This window comes from Clupea harengus, chromosome 6 (assembly GCF_900700415.2).
Source record: "Clupea harengus chromosome 6, Ch_v2.0.2, whole genome shotgun sequence".
Classification (NCBI taxonomy): Eukaryota; Metazoa; Chordata; class Actinopteri; order Clupeiformes; family Clupeidae; genus Clupea; species Clupea harengus.
This window is the reverse complement of record NC_045157.1, coordinates 22,069,724-22,090,225: the sequence shown is the minus strand read 5'-3', so window position 1 is coordinate 22,090,225 and position 20,502 is coordinate 22,069,724. Positions and strand designations below refer to the sequence as shown.

Genomic DNA, 20,502 nt, shown 5'->3' with positions numbered 1-20,502 from the left:
GTCCTCACTACAGATGGACAGCAGGGAATGTCAGCCATGTCTGAGAGCATGGTCCTGGAGGAGGAGGAGGAGGAGCAGAAGGAGGAGAGATGGAAGAACCAGGGCAGACTTTAGCACGAGCAGCAGATGGCAGAGAAATGAGGTAGTTCTTTAGAGAGGGGTTCCCCCACTGCAGCTTTAACCCACAGGCCTAATTTACAACCCAAAGGGTCAGACAGCAACAGCTTTCTCTCGAGGCCCTGCTTCCTTCCCTTTTCATTCGAAAACTTACCCCTCTGGTCTCTCTGTCTGACTGGTACTAAGTTTGACAAATGGAAACAGATTCACGAGATGTCTAGACAACAAGAGATGTCTAAGTAAAAGTTAAAGAACACAGATAGAGAGGAGCACAATATAAAGAGCAAAAAGAGGACAGCCATGTGTGAAAGCACAGGGTGTAGCCCATGTGTGAAAACAACGTGCTGTCTTGTGCAGAAGAGGAGGGTAAGAAATTGGTCTTGGATTAGGCTAAACTATCCACACAAACCATTGACACTTATTATCTATGGGAAGACAGCAAAAGATAGTGTGTTTGTAAGAATTGTATGTGCATCAACAAGAAAGTGTGACGCCAGAGTAAAAGAAACCAACTGCGCAAGACAGACTTCAGAGAAGACAAAGGAGCCACTGTGCCAGGCTGGAACAGGATGTTTTGTGGCGTGTTTATTGTGATGCCAAACAAGCCTCATTTACTCTGAGGACCAAAAAGAGGAAGTGTCGGGTCATCTAGCACACACAGACACTCTCACAAACAGACTAATGAAGGGACCAGCTACCATTACGTGACCCATTAATCAGAACCAGCAAATGGACTAGGCTTTTAACCAAAGAGAGACAATGGAAGCAAAGAGAATTAATAAGTAGAAACCAAGAGAGAGGCAGAGTTGGAAAATCCCTTTAGTAGAAAATGCCTTACATACAATCCACTCCAAAGAAGGTAGAACGAAGATCATTCTCTCTCTCACTGTCGACACAGAAAAAAAATCCATGAGCACATGCTGGGATAATCACACAGAAAATAACAGCCTCATATCCATGCAACCCATGTGAAAAACGAATTTCTCATTTTCGATGAATCTCAAGGTCTGTAATTAAAATCTCCCTTTCATAGCCCATTACCCCTCAGCCTCCAACTTCTGAGATGAGGGAAGAAACGGCCTTCTCGTTTGTATGCAATGAGTATGCCCGCACACACGCTCTCCTCATCTCTTTCCCCCCCGCTGAAGGCTGAGTAAGAAGACGACGGAAGCTGTCTCTGAAGCTTGTGAGAAGTATTTCCATCACTGGAAGTATGTGCCATCACTAATAGAGCCAGGCTTCAGCTCCTGCCCACGCTAATGCAGGCCCTGGTAAAATAGGGGTCATGGCTTCATACCCTCCAGCTGAAAAGCGCTCTCAAGGCTGTATCTGAAATACAATGGGGTGGATCTGCTTTCACAAAGCACAGGTGACTGGAGAATGTGAAGTGAGTGCATGTATGAAGTGAGTGCATGTGTGTGAACATCAGAACTCAGCAGAAAAGCCGTTTATTGGTGGACAATATTGGCTTACACTGTACTAATGTAGTGTATTTCTCTCAGACACACACATACACACACACAGGCTGTACACGATTCAGAATTTGGTCAGTAGAATCGGATTTGGCTGTTCAAAATTACGGTTCGACCATCACGTAAAAATGGTGACAGAACAGTCATCATTCACCTGTCAGTTAATCTGCTCTACACCATCATTACCCCGACTTCACTATCTCTGCAAAGACCATTCTGTATTCAATGTCCTCTCAAACTGTGCCTCACCCTCCCACACGACTGGCCAACTCACCTCTCTCTACATCCACAGCAGATTTGCAGGCCAATAAAACAGTTTCACTGCTGTGGGTAAAAATATAATGGCAACCAGGCATCTGTTCTGTACCCTGGGGCTGTGGGCATTGTAAGGCAAGACTGAGCGGTTTAGTCATTGCCATACTTACCATATCAATGCATCCACACATCACCCCATGGAAGGCTCTAAAACCTCCATCAGTAATTGTTCAACTTGTATGGTGCAAAAAGTCAAGGGGGATGGACTACAAAAGTCACTTTTGGATAAGCCGTCACTGACAAGAAAATATCTGGATATGAAGAGGATGTCAAGGATTCAATAAATAATATGTGAGCTGATTTAGAACAAAATGTATGGAACACTTCAATAGAAAATAGTCAGAAATAGAAATAGAGTAGTCTAGTCAGAATAGATCTAATCTAGTCAGAATAAAGTAGTCAGAAAGCTTTATGCAAACTAGATTTTATAAACTAAGTAAAGGGCTGTAAACTAGATAGCTGTTGCAGGGAGGATAAAATCAGGGCAAGGTGATTGGTCAGTTGCTAGGACGTTCGGGCCAGGGTTTCCACCAATCACAGTCACAAGTCAGTTCACCTGTGATGCTTACAGGCTGAAGCCAACCCTTGATTCCCTGACAAGTTTTTTCTTGCTGTCAGCAGGCCTATTTTCACCTAGTAAAAGTTTCACCTCAGCCAACAGTTCTAAAAAGTCAAAGGAAGTGTAGATCAGCTAGTTCAAAAGTTTGAGTGCTTAAAAGAAGATCTACAGGGGTAAACATTTAGACGTAACAAGTGAAAAACTATCTGTGTTGATGTAGACACTAATGGTCTTTTAATCTTATACATGTTTTCATGCCAGTAGTGAAAAGGAGGCAGACAGAAGTGGCTTGCCGTGAAAGACCCACAGTCTTAAATGAAGTAAATATATCAAAATATTAGAAACATATTTAAAAAAAAATATTAAAATGTTATAAGAAGAAAATTAATCTGTTCTTTGTTGTTTGGATGAATCATTACAATGAATATATGATTAATAAATTAACAGTTTTATGGCAACGTTTCTTTTCTCTCTCTTTTTTTTTTCCAGGCCAGAATAATAAACAAGGAGCCAGTAAACGTCTGATCTACTGGGGCAGGGGGTCCGTGGGGGAAAAATGTTACATTGGGCACTGGCAAAGACAGGTGTCTGGTTGGAAGTCAGCTGTTCTAATGAACTCTAACCCCAGTTGTTTCCATCTGCCACCTCTGTTAGTTCAGCTGTCAGTTCCCGGTCAGAGAGCCTGATGTGGGCACACCCTGAGCAAAACTGCTCAGATCTAATGTCCTCCCAAACAAACACTGGACCATTCAATGTGCACTTAATCTATAAGAATTTGAAAATGTCAAGGTCCAGCTCTGACAAAAAAAAAACCCACCAAACCTTCTAAGCCTACAGACCATTTTGTAGTACTTCAACTTCACTTCATTTTCAAATGATTACGAGCAAGGACTAGTGAAAGCGGAGACATGTTGCCATTCAGTGTTCTTCTGAGGTTTTAGAGGGCATGCTAAAACCCTGCTAAGATTTGAATGGTTCTCCTGGGGAAGAGGAAGGGTTGGATTGTAAACCCTGTAAAAAGCCTCCTCATTGCTGGACATTGACCAGAGGGCTGGCCTTGGTGTAGTATCTGTTCCCCAGAACGCCGCTGCTGAACGCGTGTGAATGTGCCTCTCGCTGTGAGGCTTTGGCCATCTGAGAATCACAGGGGTCTTTTCAGGAAGAACACTTCATGAGAGGAGATTGGGGCCAGAGCACCTGGCTGGGTGAATCTATAAACCATCATAAGATGTGCAGAGATAGAAAGAAAGAGAGAGTGGGAAAGGGGGGGGGGGGGGGGGCGTGACTGAGGCAGAGGGACATGCAGAAACTTTAGGTCATAAAATATAGCCTGTGACTGGGAAATCCTGTTGGCGTCTTTGAAAGGGGGAAGGGGGGAATCAGGAAGGGACACAGAGGAATAAAGGGGTGGGAGGGAAAGGGAAGGGAGACGGGAGAAGTGGGAAGGAGTTCAGGCAGCAGTGGGAGAGGGAGACAGAGAACCCTAAGGTCATGGAGCCAAACCAGACAACAACCGATTTAAAATGTAAGACTACACAGCCCTCCAGTCTCCCTCTCTCTGTCTACCCTGTCTTGGATGAAATGGATTCAATTTAACAGTCAGCTTTGAAACAGGGCCAGCCAGAGCTTTGCGAAACATCAAAAGGACTCTGAGAACTGGATTTAAACACTTGAGATACTCTGTAAACAGGACTTTGCACGCAAATATTCATCAAACCCTAATCTCTGAAGCAGGGTCTTGACATCCACACCCCTAGAAGGCACGTCACCAAGGCTGTGAACTCCTGGAGACTTTGAACTTGAACAGGAAAGAAGTAGAGGTTCCCTGGAACCGTCATGCACAGCCCCCTAGCTCCACTCCCTCACAGAAGAGATAGTTGTCCCAGGGTCAGATCAGGGATCATGGCCAGCCTGGGAACGAGGGCTTTTTGGCTACAGCCAAGGTCAGCAGAAAAAAAAGGGGGCTTGACATGTCACTGACTAAGGAAACAGTCAATCGAAGCCTTGCTGGAAAGCTTAGTTCTTCCCGTACAAAAGCACATCTGTGTTTAAATCAAATGCAACAGAATTGTGTTTCCGGGGAAGTTTGTATCTGGCTATAGATAATTATTTCAAACTCCTGACCCCTCCATCTGAAAGAGGTCTCAGCTTGTTACTTAAAGGATTCCAAGATTTTCCAAAAGGGTTCTGGGTGCCTTCAGCCTTCTAGATGCTGTACGTGATTTTAACAAGGACAAGGTATGGCTTAGCTCAGCTTTGTAGAGAATGGGAATATTCTGGGACTGTGCCAACATCACCATAGCAACGTGCTATTATTCCCTGTTATTCCAGGACAGACAGACCCAGTGATCTGTGGGGCTCACTTGTCTGAGTCCTACTGGCTGGCTGTAAATCAGTGTCACTTATTTTCTTCGCCACTTCAGGGACTCCAGAGAGACCTCCTCCTCCAGCTCAGGTGTCAGGTGACCCGACTACACAGTGCATTCCTTACCTATGACTCGGACACGGACGCACACACAAACACAGTTTTTCCTATTTGCCATACTCGACCAACAAACTCATAAAGCACACATGCGTTCATTTATTTTGACCCACCCATGCACTACACACATGAAATCCAGGAGTGATGTGATCTGTCAACACATGTCAAGAATGAGCTGGCGCCATAGAAAAATGTAAGGCTCCAAGTCTCTCTAGCTCTGTCTCGCCCCTCTCCCTCTTTCTCTTCCACACACACACACACACATTCAAATAATGATTCAAGTCTCTGTAACCGCAATCACTGCCATATTAAACGCATTGGACTTCAATTAGTAGATCAAAGGCTTCAGTGCCTACTGAACTATAGCAGAACCTTAGCTTAAGCTCACAAGGTAGGAAAATAGACAAAGCCTAATTAAATTCAGCTGACAGAGGAATGTGCCCACCTCACACCTTTCTGCCGCAGTTTACGGCATACATTACATCTTACACATCAAACACATACACAAACACACAGTACAAGCACAGAAGTCATACAAAATTATTCTCTACACACCGAAGACAACAACAAGCACAAAATCAACAAGCCATGAAACATTTATGTACTCTTTAACTTGATAACCACATAAACAATACAACTTGAAGTAAAAAAAAAAAAATTGTATATTCTAGGTCTGGACAGTATCAACATTTCAAGCTATATCGATGTATTTTCAAACGAGATATAGGATACACTGTTCACATTGACATAGTTTGGTGTGGCGTAACATAACCTGTTTCTACCATAAAGCCATGTCAGTGTTTGCATGTCTTCTCTCACACTCTCCTCACTCAACTCTGCCCCCACTCTCCCTCTGTGTCTGCAGAGGTTCCTCTCTAGACCCCATAACGGCCCGCGACAGCAGTTGTATATTTCACTGTAACAGCCGTCGACGGCTGGCGTGTTTCCATGAATGTAAAGGGGTGCAAACGGTATTAGGAATAACAAGGTGCGATCAAAAAGTTCTGGGACAGCGCCTATAATAAGCAAAAACCTTGCCTAATTCAAATTGGCCGCCATCTCCTTCAAGGTAGTCACCTTGTGTAGCGATACAACCGAAATGTGCCATTGTGTCAAAACAGTGACCCTTCAACTTGAACTTCATCTTGGGGATGAGGAAGAAGTCGCAGGGAGCCAAATCCAGCGAGTAGGGGTGACAATTTCTTTCCTATCAGTTTTGAAAGGGATGACATCCACAGAACACACGTTTTTTCCCCCCTCTCCACACAAGAACCACAAAACGATTGTAAACTTCCAAAACCTCTGCACTGAGCATACACAGCAAGCACATCACGTCACTGTAACCTTCTGGACAACTGACCATTAATAAGTGTTTGGAAAACAAAAATGAACTATGTAAATATTGCATTCAAATAAATGTGAATATGACTTGACATGTTCTTCGAATACCGCAACAAGGACATTTCTATACCGCTGCAGCCCTGCTTTGTGATTATGACACTCATAATTTTAACAAATCTGTGAACTACCCTCTACACAATTTTAACATACATTATTTCTATGTTATTAAAATAACTATCTAGAGCATTTACCATGCTCTGATACAGTAATACATCTGAAACTGCTAGTGAATTAGATCCGAGTTATGAAGTTCTTATGCCTAATTGTAGTCCGATGCATATACACTAAAATGAACAAACACATTGAGTAGGGAGGCTTCAGCAGTGAAAACGAGCTGACCTTGGATTCTACTTTGCTAAGGACCCTGACCCAAAGCCAGAGTGCAATGCAGTATCAAATACTCATAATTTATTCAGGAACACAGATTAGTCAATGGCAGAGGGACACAGCCAAAAAGAGTGAAGGTGAAAGACAGAGTGAAAAGTATGGAGTTTCAACTACTGATCACTCAAGGGTGCGTGGTTTTAATGGCGGCCCCTGGGTATCAGACGAGACAACTGACAGAGCTCCGTCTGAGGCTGAGTACCCTGAGGGAAGTGTCTGACTGCCTCTCATTCTCTCCAAAAGAACAATGTTTTACAGGAAAGGGGGCGCTCTGCACTCAAAGCAATCAGTATACCAGCAAAGGCCACTGAAAAGGACCAGGCATTTATGCAGTGCACTATGCCTGGAATAGAAATGATTTCAAACTGCACAAAAGTAAGCAAATGTTGTACTAAATAAAGAAAAGCCTAACTGTCATAATTGTTGTCCATCCAAAATGTTTGCTGTGATCACATGAGAATGGGAAAAGGTCAAGATACAAAAAAAAAAAAAGCTTACTAAAGTGTTGCACACATAACATGCTCTTAAAGCAGCCTTAAAATGCAAATCATCCTGATTCAAGCAACCTACAAATCATCTTTAGGTTTCTTAGGCTACAAATAACCTTGAGTTTTAGTCAACCTACAAATCACGCTAAAGTCTAACCCCACTGCAGTAAACTGTGCAGTCATCACATAAACAGACCTCCTTATATTACCCATGGGGGCTTATGGAACGGATTGGTGAAGTTTGAGGGTGGAATAAGATCATGCTGGGGTCAGATAGGAAGGCTTTACTGATATGCTGCCACTCCCTACAAGCTCCCGTCCATTTACCACTTCATCACACTAACAAACAGCTTAGGAGGGAGAACAAGGGCAAGTGGGGTCCACAGGACACACACATACGCACACACATGCACACACAGGGGTGTAAAGGCCATCTGGTCACTGGTTGTGCAGAGCAGTTTGACAGAAGGTTAATTTGTATCCTGAGGGGGGATGGGATATCTAACTAACTATCTCAGACACAACAGACACAGGTCTGGTGATGAGTTTCAGCTAAGAGCATTAGGTACAAGCGTCTCAGAAGCAATCTATGCTCTCCCAAACAGTATGTTGCTCATCCCAAATGCACAGGGAGGGCACGTTCCCACACAACATCATACTTGTTGGCTTACAAGGATCCTTCCCACTTAAATATGGGAATGCCTCTATTTTCTACCACTATGTGAGATCACCCTTTAGAGTGGTTAGGCCTATGTCATAATGGAGATTTTGAGGAAAAAAGGAATCATACACGGTGCCAGAACGAGGAGGACAGATGTGAAAACTTCAGAGCGAAGGCGTAATGTTCTATACAGCGCACAAGCTTTACACCCAAATCTGCTCTCGTCTATTTCCTTCCTCAAAAACCACATGAACCGCAGTCTTAATTCACCACTTCTCCCTTTTTTCCAAAAACAGTGTAACCTAATAATAAAGTCTGATGCCTCCATGCCACACACACACACACACCCACCCACACCCACACCCACACACACTCTTTAAGAGCTTATGTCTATGCGCCTTCCTAACTTGACCCATCTCTATCCTCTGCTCACTTCTATAATGATAGGGGTTTGAGTCAGATCCAGACTGACAGGGTGAAGCCCAGCTCCCTCTCCCTCCTGCACCTTTCTGGAGCTCGTCCCTACAAGGGCCTGTCAGACCAGACTAGTCTCAAGCTGCTTCAGTCAGCATCACACAACACTACACCTCAATCTGCACTAGGCATAACACAGATCAACGAAACAACACTGATGAGATCACACAAACCCCACGCCTGCAGGCCAACACCCCCCCCCCCACACACACACACACACACACACACACACAAAAACACACACACACGCTCCGGCACAACACAGCAATGACATCACAGAATGTAGTATGCAATACACTAACAAGAGCACACACTCCAGGATCTACACCCTCTAATCCAGCACATCAACAGGATAACATCACACAGTACACTTTTCCACTTCTAACCCAAACACAGTGTCCGTACAGTACACACAGTTTGATCCCACACTCTACAACAGAGATGATATCACATAACAAACCTTACCACCGCCAATGCCAACAGCGCACTGGTGAGAAACACAGAACCAAGTGCCAAACCCAATAGGGCACATAGGTGGCATCCACTGCACTATATACTCCTGTGCCAACTCAAGACCACAACTCCCATTAGTCAACTCCAGCACAGCACTGTGTGCTCCTCTCAGCCCTCGTCCGCCTTCACCTCTCTACAACATGTCAGCATCAGACCCCAAAACAAACACCTTTCCTTTATTAGAAGACTTTCTATGTGCGAGTCAGTGACAGATTGGGACAGAAGGGAAAGATCTTAAAAGGAAATCCAAGCTATAGGATAATATACCACTAGACCAAGAAAAGCAAACATGCCAGCAAAAGGTTGTTTTTCCCTTTAAGGGCAGTGATTTACGCAGATTGTTTCACAAATTTCACAAATTTCCTTTGTTCAGTGTTGGCAATGATTGCACTGGAGGGCCATTAATTACTTGTGCCTTAAAGGCCAAGGCTGATTAATTGAGCAGGCAAGCAGGCGAGAAGGTGTGCTCTTGCTTGTGTATTCAGTGTGTATGTATTGGGGGGGCTGCTTGTATTTACATACTGTGTGTTTCTTGTTAAAAACAACAGATCCATCTTCCAAAACCTCTCTCACTCTTGGATCCATGTTGGCTGTATGCTCAAACAGTAAGGCAGAAATACACAAAACTGTAAATGGCACGTAGGCTGTGGAAAGCTTATAAAGACCCCATATAAACAATTGACCACAACTGCAGATGCCTGTCTGAAAAGCAACAGGCTCACTACAATGTACTTAATATCTAAATGGCTGAATGAAAAAAAAAGGCTGCCCAAGTTTCCTTCAATAAAATGATTTATGATTATGTTAGGCAAAGCCATGCTTGCCTAGGCATTTCAGTAACGTAATACTACTGCTAGCCCTTTTCAGCTGTAAAGTGGGATGAGCCTGTTAAAAATGTCAGAGTCTTCATGACCCGTTTCATTCATCTGAACAATGAGCTGACCTATCCATTTTGGAATTAATTATAGTACAGAGCTGTACTAAACTGTACTGAGTGTGCTACCTGCCAGCAGCCCTAACTCAAGATCCAGTTCTTTGAATGTGAAGACTGCGGGACTTTCCGTCGACCCCATGAGAGGGAGGTGGGGGAGTAGTGGCAGGGTTTGTGGAGCCGTTACGCTGGAATTATGAGCAATCAGCAGCAGCTTTAAGGCCAGGGTAATTGAGCATTAAAGCCCCCTAAATCTGTCTGCTAATAAGCCAACAGGGGGCTAAAAACCCCAAGGGATCAGACGTTATGATACGCGCTCCCTGAGGGAAGGGTTTCAGCGGCACACCCATAGTTAAACAAGAAGAAAAATACTTCCACTTCAGGGAGGCTGACCAAGTAGGCCACGTCTGCTAAAATGATCGCTATTTTTGAAGGGACCTTGAAAAATATGATCAATTCACATTTCATGAACACTCAATCTTTCAATGAGGGAGGACATTTTGAAAAAGAGAATCCAGTCATTGTGTATCTGATCTGCTCGTGAAAGCGTGTCAGAGAGTGGGAGTCTTGAAAGGACCAAAAGACTTATGATGAGAAATTAAACCTTCGATTGACTGCACCTAGAGGCATCAATCCCTTCCAAGAACACCCCTTTACATCATTTGAGCCTTTTCAACTGATGCCAGTGCCTATGGTTTTCTCCTCTACCCTCAGCAGTGAAATGGGACGATACTTAAAGCACATTCCATCGTTTATGAGCTCTTATTTTATCAGTAGTTTATGTGTATGTGTGCATGCATGGGTGCCAAATATTTCCTGATCAGGGCAAATCCCCAGACTGAACCTAAAAGCTGTTTGCCAACCACCATTACACAACAGAACAAAAAAACGTGTTATTACTAAGTGCCGATAAAACGTGTGGTGTACAAACAGGAGAAGATTACTACAGCCGAAAACGAGGCGCAGAGCCAACTCTGCCGGGTAAAGCGTGAATCTCTCTCTCTCTCTCTCTCTCTCTTTTTGTGTGTGTGTGTGTGTCATACCTGTCAAGTTAACACAACTGAAATCCATGAGGTCAGTGATCTAAATTGTATGAGCCAGCCCCACCGCTGCCCGCACCCCATCCCCCCACCCCAGACACAAACACACACACACACACACACAAAGACAATATGTGCATGCATATTCTTACATTTGTGCACTGTTTTGTAAAACAGGACTATGTTCACCCCATAGTTGTTCAGTAATGAAGGTGCTGACCCACTGAATATTGAAGCATCATTGATTAGTAAGCTGTAACTGCTACACAGACATAGTCAGCTGCACAGCGCCAACACGACAGTCTCTTCTGCGTAGTGATATTTTGGGCTTGTAATTAGTCTTATGGATAAAACGTGAGATTTGAGAGGAATGATGTGTGCGTGTGCGGGGTGGGGGGGGGTAGAAGAATGTAGAATAACAGTCGAATAGTTCCCAGTGATTGAATTGTATTTTTTGCTTGAAATGCCCACCCCCAATACACACACACACACACACACACACACACACACACACACACACACACACACACACACACACACACACACACACACACACACACACACACACACACACACACACACACACACACACACACACTCCGATGTATAAACACACGTACACACATTTAACCTACACCATCTGGAGTCCATTAGTCTATCAAGAAACGCTTGAGTCCATTTAATGCAAAAAAGCCCTGGTCCTCCTCCCCACTGCTCCCTGCACACCATCTTGCTTTCTAGGGGCTTGTGGACTCAGGGAAGTGGGCAGCTTTTTTACCCAGCAGCCCAGAATTTGGTGCCACAGCCTTTCCTACCAAAGCCACACGGCCCTGCTAGGCTTCATTCACTTCATCCACTGGTCACATCTGGCAGACTACTTACAGGCCTATGGTGATGTAATATGATCGCTCACCCCAGGGTCCAGAAGAAAACCTCTACCGATACTGAATAATTAGCCCTATTATTTAAAGCAGCAAATCACCCACCAGCAATGCAAGGCGGTATGTAGTGAGATGACCTTACCACGAATGTTGAGGCATAGGTTCAAAGAGACCCCCTACTGCTATTGTTTACTTCCAACACACACACACTCAGATTAAACAGACAAAAGGAAAAAAAACTGAAAAAATAAACTGCACACTATTCCTTGGCTTTGTGAGTGGAATGGCAGCAAGATATTTTGATAGCCATGCTCCAGCAGCAGAGCATTGGACTGCAGGGAATTTGGACAAAAAAAAACATTCCATCGGTCATGTGAAAAAAAAAAAAAACACAAAGCCAGGTATTTGCTAAGGAAAGAGATGCTTAATACCACAGTGCTACAAAACTGTCAGCTTGCTTTAGCATTTTATTCCTCCTCCTGAATTCATTCAGGTTTCAGAGCTGGCCACAGTACCATTACTGCAACAACCCTTGTGGTAAATGACATAGCCTCTGCTGTAGACAAGAAACAATGTTGTGCCGCTTTATTTATTGACCTGTCGAAAGCTTTTGATACAGTAAACCATGAGATACTTTTTGGCAAACTGAACTCCCTGGGATTTGATAATGTCTCCCTCAGATGGTTCAAAAACTACTTCACGGGTAGAACACAATGTATAGATGTTGCAGGCCTTACATCTGAGGCCCTAGTAATTAATTCTGGTGTCCCTCAGGGCTCTATTTTAGGCCCGGTATTGTTCTCACTTTACATTAATAATATCTGTGACCATCTAGAACATTGCAAAGTCCATTTTTATGCCGATGATACAATTTTGTATGCCTCAGCGCCCTCTATAGATCAAGCAGTTTCAAACCTTCAACATGCTTTTGATTGTGTACAGGATTCCCTAAAGTCCCTCAAATTGATGCTGAATGAGTCTAAGACTAAATTCATGATTTTCTCCAATGGTAGAAATAATGTCCCCTCCACCCATAGGATATGCACCCGTTCTGGGACTAATATTGAGCAAGTTCCTTGCTATAAATACCTAGGTATCTGGCTAGATGATAGGCTGTCATTTAAATCACATGTTCTTGACCTAGCTAAGAAGGTTAAAATTAAACTGGGTGCTCTTTATAGAATAAGATCTTGTTTTACTTTTGAAAACCGAATGGAAATAGTGCAATCAACAATTTTGTCAGTTCTTGACTATGGTGACATTGTTTACATGTATGCTGCACCCTCTACCTTAAAACTCCTGGACTCTGTTTACCATAGTGCTATTCGCTTTGTTACAGGAGACGCTTTCAGGACCCACCACTGTAACTTATACAAAAATGTTGGTTGGTCCCCTCTAGCAGACAGGAGGGAAAAACACTGTCTTTTATTTGTTTATAAAGCCTTAGTGGGAAAACTGCCTAATTATCTCATGTCACTTTTAAAATTAAAATCCATCTGTCATAATACACGGTCACAGAGCCTCATCTCCCTTGAAATCCCCCTTACAAAAACTAATATAGGTAAAATAGCTTTTAAGTTCTTTGCTTCCCATAAATGGAACACTATTCAAGTGGAGTTGAAATTAACCAAGTATTTGTCTGTCAACCAATTTAAGAGCCTTTTAGATAATAAGGATGTGCCTCAATGCTGTTGTTTTAAATGATTCTCTGATTTAATTTTTTTTTTACTTTATGTTATTTTATTTATTTATTTTTTATACTTAATTTCTGAGTTGTTTAATGTGTTTTTTTTAATGTATTTTGTCTGTTTCGTTTTGTTATGGTTTGTTTATGTATTGTTCTTCTATACTATGTAGCCTCAATCAGGGCATTGCTGCAAAAGAGCCCTGTGCTCAGTCAATTTCTCCCTGAATAAACAATGATGATGATGATTCATCATAGCCTCGTCAGACCTCAATGGACAGGGCCTTGGCAAATATTCAAAGTCGTCACGTTACATTTCTCATAATCATCCCAGGGATCTGTCGGGTAACAGCTGGGGCTGCAACCAGCAGCAACCATAAGTTATCCACAGTCCACATGGCAGGGGGATGAATGGCCAGGTCAAACACAACACTTTTCCCTCTCCTTTCAATCCTAGCTTTGTTCTTTTGGAATGCTGGCATACTCAAGTACTATGTCTCATTTACTGACTCGCTGATTAAAGGATTGAAACTTTTTTTTCACTGGCTGGGTCAAAAGCTGCCAACTTTCTAGCCATAAGCGTGATGAAAACTAAAGTGGAAGAAAATAACTTTAATTGGTTAAATACCAATTACCGTAATTTCCGGACTATAAGCCGCTACTTTTTTCCCATGCTCTGAACCTCGCGGCTTAAACAATGACGCGGCTAATTTATGGATTATGATACCTGTGACTGTATACGGTTGCTTTGTGTTTACGGTGGCTTTGTGGAGCTAGGATGCTAGCATGGATGCTTAGCTCCACGCGATTTCTCAGTATCTCTCAATAACTTAACTAATGTCAAAATAACCACAGTCTACCGGCGTAGACAGAACACAACTCAAAACACTTTAGAAAATAAAAGTTTACTACAATACAAATCCAGTCTTTTCAAGTTCTTTAGCTCACTGGTTTCAAACTAGCGTCTTTCTTCTATCTCTCTGTCTTCAATCTAACGTTCTAGCTTCTGATTGACTCTTGCAACTGTGCTCTCTTAAAGCAACAGTGCACTTATCGTAACTGGCAAAACTAATAATATGCATCACTATTGTATTACTTTTGATATTCATTTTAGCCTGTGTAAAGTTAATTTATTTCAATGTACCGGTAGGCACCTGCGGCTTATAGACATGTGCGGCTTATTTATGTTAAAAATAATTATTTTTGAAAAATTCAGTGGGTGAGGCTTATATTCAGGTGCGCTCAATAGTCCGGAAATTACGGTAAGCTGACACGCTAAAGGGAGAGAGCAAGAGGAGGGAGAGATGGAGGATGTAAAAAAAAAAAAAAACGGAGGCAAGCCTGCTTCTGCTGAGCTTGCTGGGAGAGACGGAGAGAACACTGGAATCTCCATGACACAATCTAATCTCATATCTGAGCACTGGACAGTTGGAGCTGTTCTCAATGAGTGCCATCCACAGATCCCTCAACCATGAGAACCAGTAAGCCAGCACAATGTTATTAACTCTGAAACCAACTTCAAATCTTGTTATATGGTTATGGATTTAAATAGAATATACTGGCTCCAAAGTGTAACCATGATGTCAAGGTCACAGATCCAGAACAAAGAGGACAGTGTTAAAAGCTGTGGAGCTTTGAAATGTAACACTAACTGACCTTTGGCCGGGTGTTTGATTGACAGGCAATCTGACGAATAAGAAGGACGACATTATAAGCCCGCTATCGGCTTTATTGTTATCCATAATCCTGAATAGGTTGTGTCTTGTGTTTTAGGATGAGCTGATTGGGTTTTGTGTTCTTTGATTGGGACCTTCCTGGCTCAATTATAATGATGTCCCCTTCCATGGTAAATTGAATATGTGAATGTAAATGTAACTGTACATACCGTACGCCCCTCTGCCATGAATGGGATGACATTAAAAAAGAATGATTACCAAACAATATATCACTCGTTTTCTGCACTGCTTTTTAGGATCCATAATTTTGAATGTGAAACGGTGCATGTAAGATCTTGATCTTGACATGCTCACTTTGTCTCACTCATCCTGTCCACCTGCACATTTCAAGCCTGGCTTGGATTATAGTGCTGACCCCAGCTACTGACAATCCATTTAATGTCTTTTGATTTCCAAAAATACTCATGACCTGCTTCCCTGCCCTTGACCTAACACCTGCGAATGTTGGCTTGGCCGTGACTGCAATAGATTCAGTGAACCAGACTTCCATCATGGGAAAACTATCGCGACTGCCTCAGTCAAGATTAATCTAATGTCTCATCCACAGACCCCATATAACTGAGAATCTACTTCAGTTAAAGCTTGAACCAGTGTACTGGTCTGTTGGCCTGTGTGTGTAACTTCCCATGTCCTGGAGTAGTACATTTGGGGCATTTTGTATGACAAAAACCGTCCATCCGACAATCAGCCTAATACACATGACTAAACACAATGCAAAAAGTGAATAAGGCTAAATTCTGATGAGCCCCAAAGAGCTTTCATCATGCTTCTGATGACCATGCTGGGAGGTGAGAAGGGCTGAGCAGAAATGAAAATCAGGCCAGCCTGCAAGATTAGAGCTGGGAACTCTGTCTCTCTCTCTGAGCTGATGGTTTCAGCGCTCTCACCGCCTACTTGGTCTTCACAGAGCTGAAGAGGCTGCATCTCCTCGCCTGCTGCCACTGACTGATTACTCAACGAGAGAGTGGGGCTGACGAGAACAGAGGCTGTATCAGTCATGGGCACCAAGTTCTAAATCCTTCAAAACTGATTAGAATGTAGAGTGTGACGGATGTGTGTGTGTGTGTGTGTGTGTGTGTGTGTGTGTGTGTGTGTGAGTGAGTGAGTGAGTGAGTGAGTGAGTGAGTGAGTGAGTGAGTGAGTGAGTGAGTGAGTGAGTGAGTGAGTGAGTGAGTGAGTGAGAGAGAGAGAGAGAGAGAGAGATAAAGAGAGGCAAGAGAGAGACAAATTGCCAGACTTAAAACGGTGGAGAAATATTTGTGACTGAAGGAAGGTAAAAAAGAAAGATGACCAAATAGATTATGCAGGGGTGTGTTTGGAGAGAAAACTATAAGTGAAGGATGGGAGGACACAAAAGAGAGGAAAAAAGAGGTGCACATGTGCAAAAAAAAAAAGGAGGAGGGAAGGAGAGAGGACTGAAGAATGAGCAAACAGAGCAAGTGATTTAAGTGCTGGGTGTGGCAGCAAGGAATGCATTTGGCCCGACTGATTGTAGGTACAATTTGGCATGCAGGCCTACCACCAGAGATTTCTTCTAGGAGAAAAGAAACGCTCCATGTGAGAGATCTCCTGATAGAGAATATCCCACTGTTCTATATTTACCTAAACTGTGCAAAAAATGTGGCTTGATTAAGGAGTGTGCAGGATGTTGATACTATACACAGGAAGAGAAACAAAGGACAGCCTTCCCGCACAGCCAGAGGCATAGCCTACATACACACATGAGCACCACACACATAACTGGCGAAGACAGACAGGAGGGGTGCACGCAGCTAGCAAGCAGATGGGTTGGATCCCTCTGAAAATATGGAGTCGTCATGGCAACCACACACACTCTCACTGGCTCGCATGCACATGTAACACACACAAGTGACACTCCTAATATGGCCACGCACGAAAGAAAGATTGCAAACAGAACCTGGGGCTGAACTGAGGGACATGTCTTCTACTCTTTAGTCTGTCGACATGTTTCAGGTAGGGGGTGGGTGAAGTCCATTCCCTCGTGATGGCGGTTTAGCATTGAGAGGGAACAAGTGGGGGAGTGACAAGCGGCAAAAAAAGCAGACCATCTGCCAGGCAGCCAACTGGCCAGAGTATGAGGAGGGAGTTGGGGTTTGGGGTGCAGCTTTGACCTCCAGACTGCAGGAAGACATGCACCAGCAAATCTGACAAGGTGAAAATGCATCATGTGTGACCAGGAAGACAAAAAATTAACATGACATTCATTGATACCCATTACTACACACTTGTTGCCATAATAATTGACCCTAGAAATGTTCCAGGACATACAAAGTAATCCTCTAATTTTCACGTTCTCAGCAAATAGCAATGCAAAGCTAGGTGTTCTAGACACATAGATATCAGGATATTCGCCCATAAATAAGAAACCAAGAGATTTCTGCTCAGTTAGTTGGTTCTTTAAAACAACACACAGGCAACAGCAGCCTGCAGGTTAAGTCTGGGATGAAACTAGACCATGAAGAGCCAGCATTTTAAAATATGCTTACAGGAATGGAATTTGGATTCATTTTTAGCACAGACCTAGTCATGTGCAATAATTTATCACAGCAGTGCTAGCAATTTCCTTTGTATACTTGATCCACGGCACATGAAAAAGAAATATCTTACAAAATACCATACACCAAATGAAGTGCTGATTTGAAAAATGATTTGGATCAATGAAGTGGATCATTGGGAAAGTCTCCAAACCTAAACCATTCCCTTGTTTCTTTCTATTCTCTCCCCTCACTGAAATCTCCTGTTCCCAGACCTCACTTTAATGGGCTCACAACGATGTTTTCCGGTGTGCGTTTGAACCAATATCCTGGGATGACTGTAAATCAGAGAGGAACCTCCCCTGGTGGTTATTATGGGATTTATCGTGGAAGAGTGTTCAGTGGCAAGCCGCGGAGCTTTCTATTCCGAGGGTGGAAAATGTGAGGCTGGCTGGGGCCTTAATGAAACTGGCCTGACCCTCCACTAACACTGTGTGATGTGCAGAGCAACCATGGCACTTTTTTTCTCTGCTGTTTTATGGCTGGGTGTAAAGAAAAAAAGCGACAAGAGGGACAACCCTGCCCAGGCTGGAGGAAAACAGATGTTCAGCCTTTCTGAAGCTGATGCTCTTCCTCTGTCACAGCCACTCTATCTAATAAAGCGATGCTGTTATGAGCGGGTTTAATCTGTACAAGCTGATGGAGGGCACCTGTGGATAAGTGAGCTTTCAAATAAATAAAATACAGTCAGCTAGACAGAGCAATTGGGAGCATGGGAGAACAGAGCAGGGAAGCGTTCAAGAATACTTGAAGGAAGAGCAGAGGCAAAAATGAGAAACAGACTTTGATCAAATCTCATGGGGAAGGAGAGGAGGAGGTTGAGCAGGCAAATCACATGTTTAGACAATGGTTTATATATCTTTCAGACATTTCCCAAAATATCACTACATAAACTAGTCTACATGCTTTTGGACATAAGTCAGTACTGATACAACACAGTAGATAGACCTCAGTACAAATTATTAATAATATTCCACACTTCTTTTTTTTTCTTTGAGTATTAACACTGCGTTCAGTGAAATACCTTAAATGTGTAGTGAGGATGAGATTTCCACATACCCTACGTGCACCTTTAAAGCATTTTATATGATGGACGAACTGAATGATCTATTGGTTACTTAATTGGGTGCAAATTAAGTTGTTCCACCAACTTCGGGCTTATTCATTAGATTCCCCAAACGATTTATGACAGCATTAGGAACTAGCCTACCTTCGCAATGCGTTGTATGAACTTATTCTGTGTGTCAAATAATTGTGTAAGAATAGTAGCTAGTGACTATAAGGAGAATGTCTTTCACGCCAGGGAATTAATTAAAACAGACTCCAATCTGAGTCAGCAACAGAAAACAGGCGTGCTAACTAGCGTTACATCTGAATAAGTCAATAGTTGGTTGAAGACAGATACGCCGTAACGTTACTCCAGGAGCGTTCAAAGACTAGCTAACGTTTTAGTGTCGCTCGCCCTCAGCTTATAAACTTTCTACATGTCCAAGAGAAATAGTGCATAAAGGAATACGCCAACCGTCGTGTTCATGATAAAAAACGAGTAACACTCAAATAGGCAAATCAAATATATGTTAATTGTAAAAGAGGTACTGTTGTATCGATCATGCTAATGTGCATTCTTGCAAAATTCTACCGTGTTGAATGTCATTCGACACCTTCGGAGTAACGTTAGCATGCGAGTGAAGGATTCAACCAAGCTAGCTGATCCAGTTGTAGCTTACATCAACCACTATATCAACATGCAACTGAATGAAACTCATACTTAGCACCCACCTTAAAGATGCCTTGAAATTACTAATCGTTAGTTCTTCATGTGTCGTTATTTTCACCCTTACTGAAAACAGTGCCAAAATGTGGTCCCTCGTCGGTCTTCCTACAGGAATTTTCTCAGGGAAGAGAACACTAGAGCTGGAAGTCTGAGGTGGGTGGGATTCTACAACGGAGGCGGTGCTCCGAGGTAGCCTTTCTCATAAACCAGCCCTGAACATTAATTCCATGTCAAAAAGACTAGAAGTTGGTCAAAAGCACTGTAGGGGTTAAAGATTTTGACGCCAACATAGATTACTACAGGCTATATATCAGCTCTCCAGTGATTCCTCTCACTAGAAAAGGCACCACACAGTAAGCTTGCTTGCTTGGTAACAGCCTGCTTGGTCGAATAGATTATCCTGTCTTCAAGGTGTTTTGTTCTGCTATTTCATGTCAGTTTTTCTCAGCTATTTGTTGATGAATATTATGACATGGCCAAGGCTACTTAATTAATTTTTGATTGTTTAAGATGGCCAAATGGTGCTTTGTTAAATTGTATTAGGAAAAGAAAAACCAGGGTATGGTCAATATGTTGAAGAAATGCAGACTTGTAGGCCACTGGTAAAAACTACTTCCTATTTTGCTATTTTGATAGGCTACTTATCAACAAGCAAGCAAGTCATATCCTGTCAGAGAATAATGAAGTAGCCTACCTTTCCTCTTCTTCAGAGGAAACCACTGAGTGAAGACCTCTGGGTCTATTTATCTACTTTTTCAAAAAAATCTTTAAAGTATAGAAATGGCTTACATGTTGACCAAAGGGGTTATAGGCTTTTGGAGATCATCTTGTCCCCGGGCCCGAACAAGACACCTGACAGGCCCCCTGGGCTTCTAACTATGGGTCTATTAATTAGCTGTTACACCTGATGTAGGTCATCACACTTCAATCAGGTGTCCTTGAAGCAGTTACTCAGCAGATTTTCAGTACAGGATTGCGAAACCAAAACAGATACTTTTGTGCACCTCCATTGCACCAAGAATTAAGGAGAGTGGG

General features: G+C 42.9%; 1 protein-coding gene across 1 annotated transcript in view; it reads right to left on the bottom strand.

Moving 5' to 3' along the window:
- Window positions 1-19,646, bottom strand: part of ccdc102a (coiled-coil domain containing 102A) — a 65,439-nt gene extending 45,793 nt beyond the window's left edge. Inside the window, exon 1 of the mRNA XM_012834653.3 lies at window positions 19,473-19,646. The gene's annotated coding sequence lies outside the window, so the exon portion shown is untranslated. The remainder of the gene's footprint in view (window positions 1-19,472) is intronic.
- Between the last annotated feature and the right edge of the window lie 856 nt (window positions 19,647-20,502).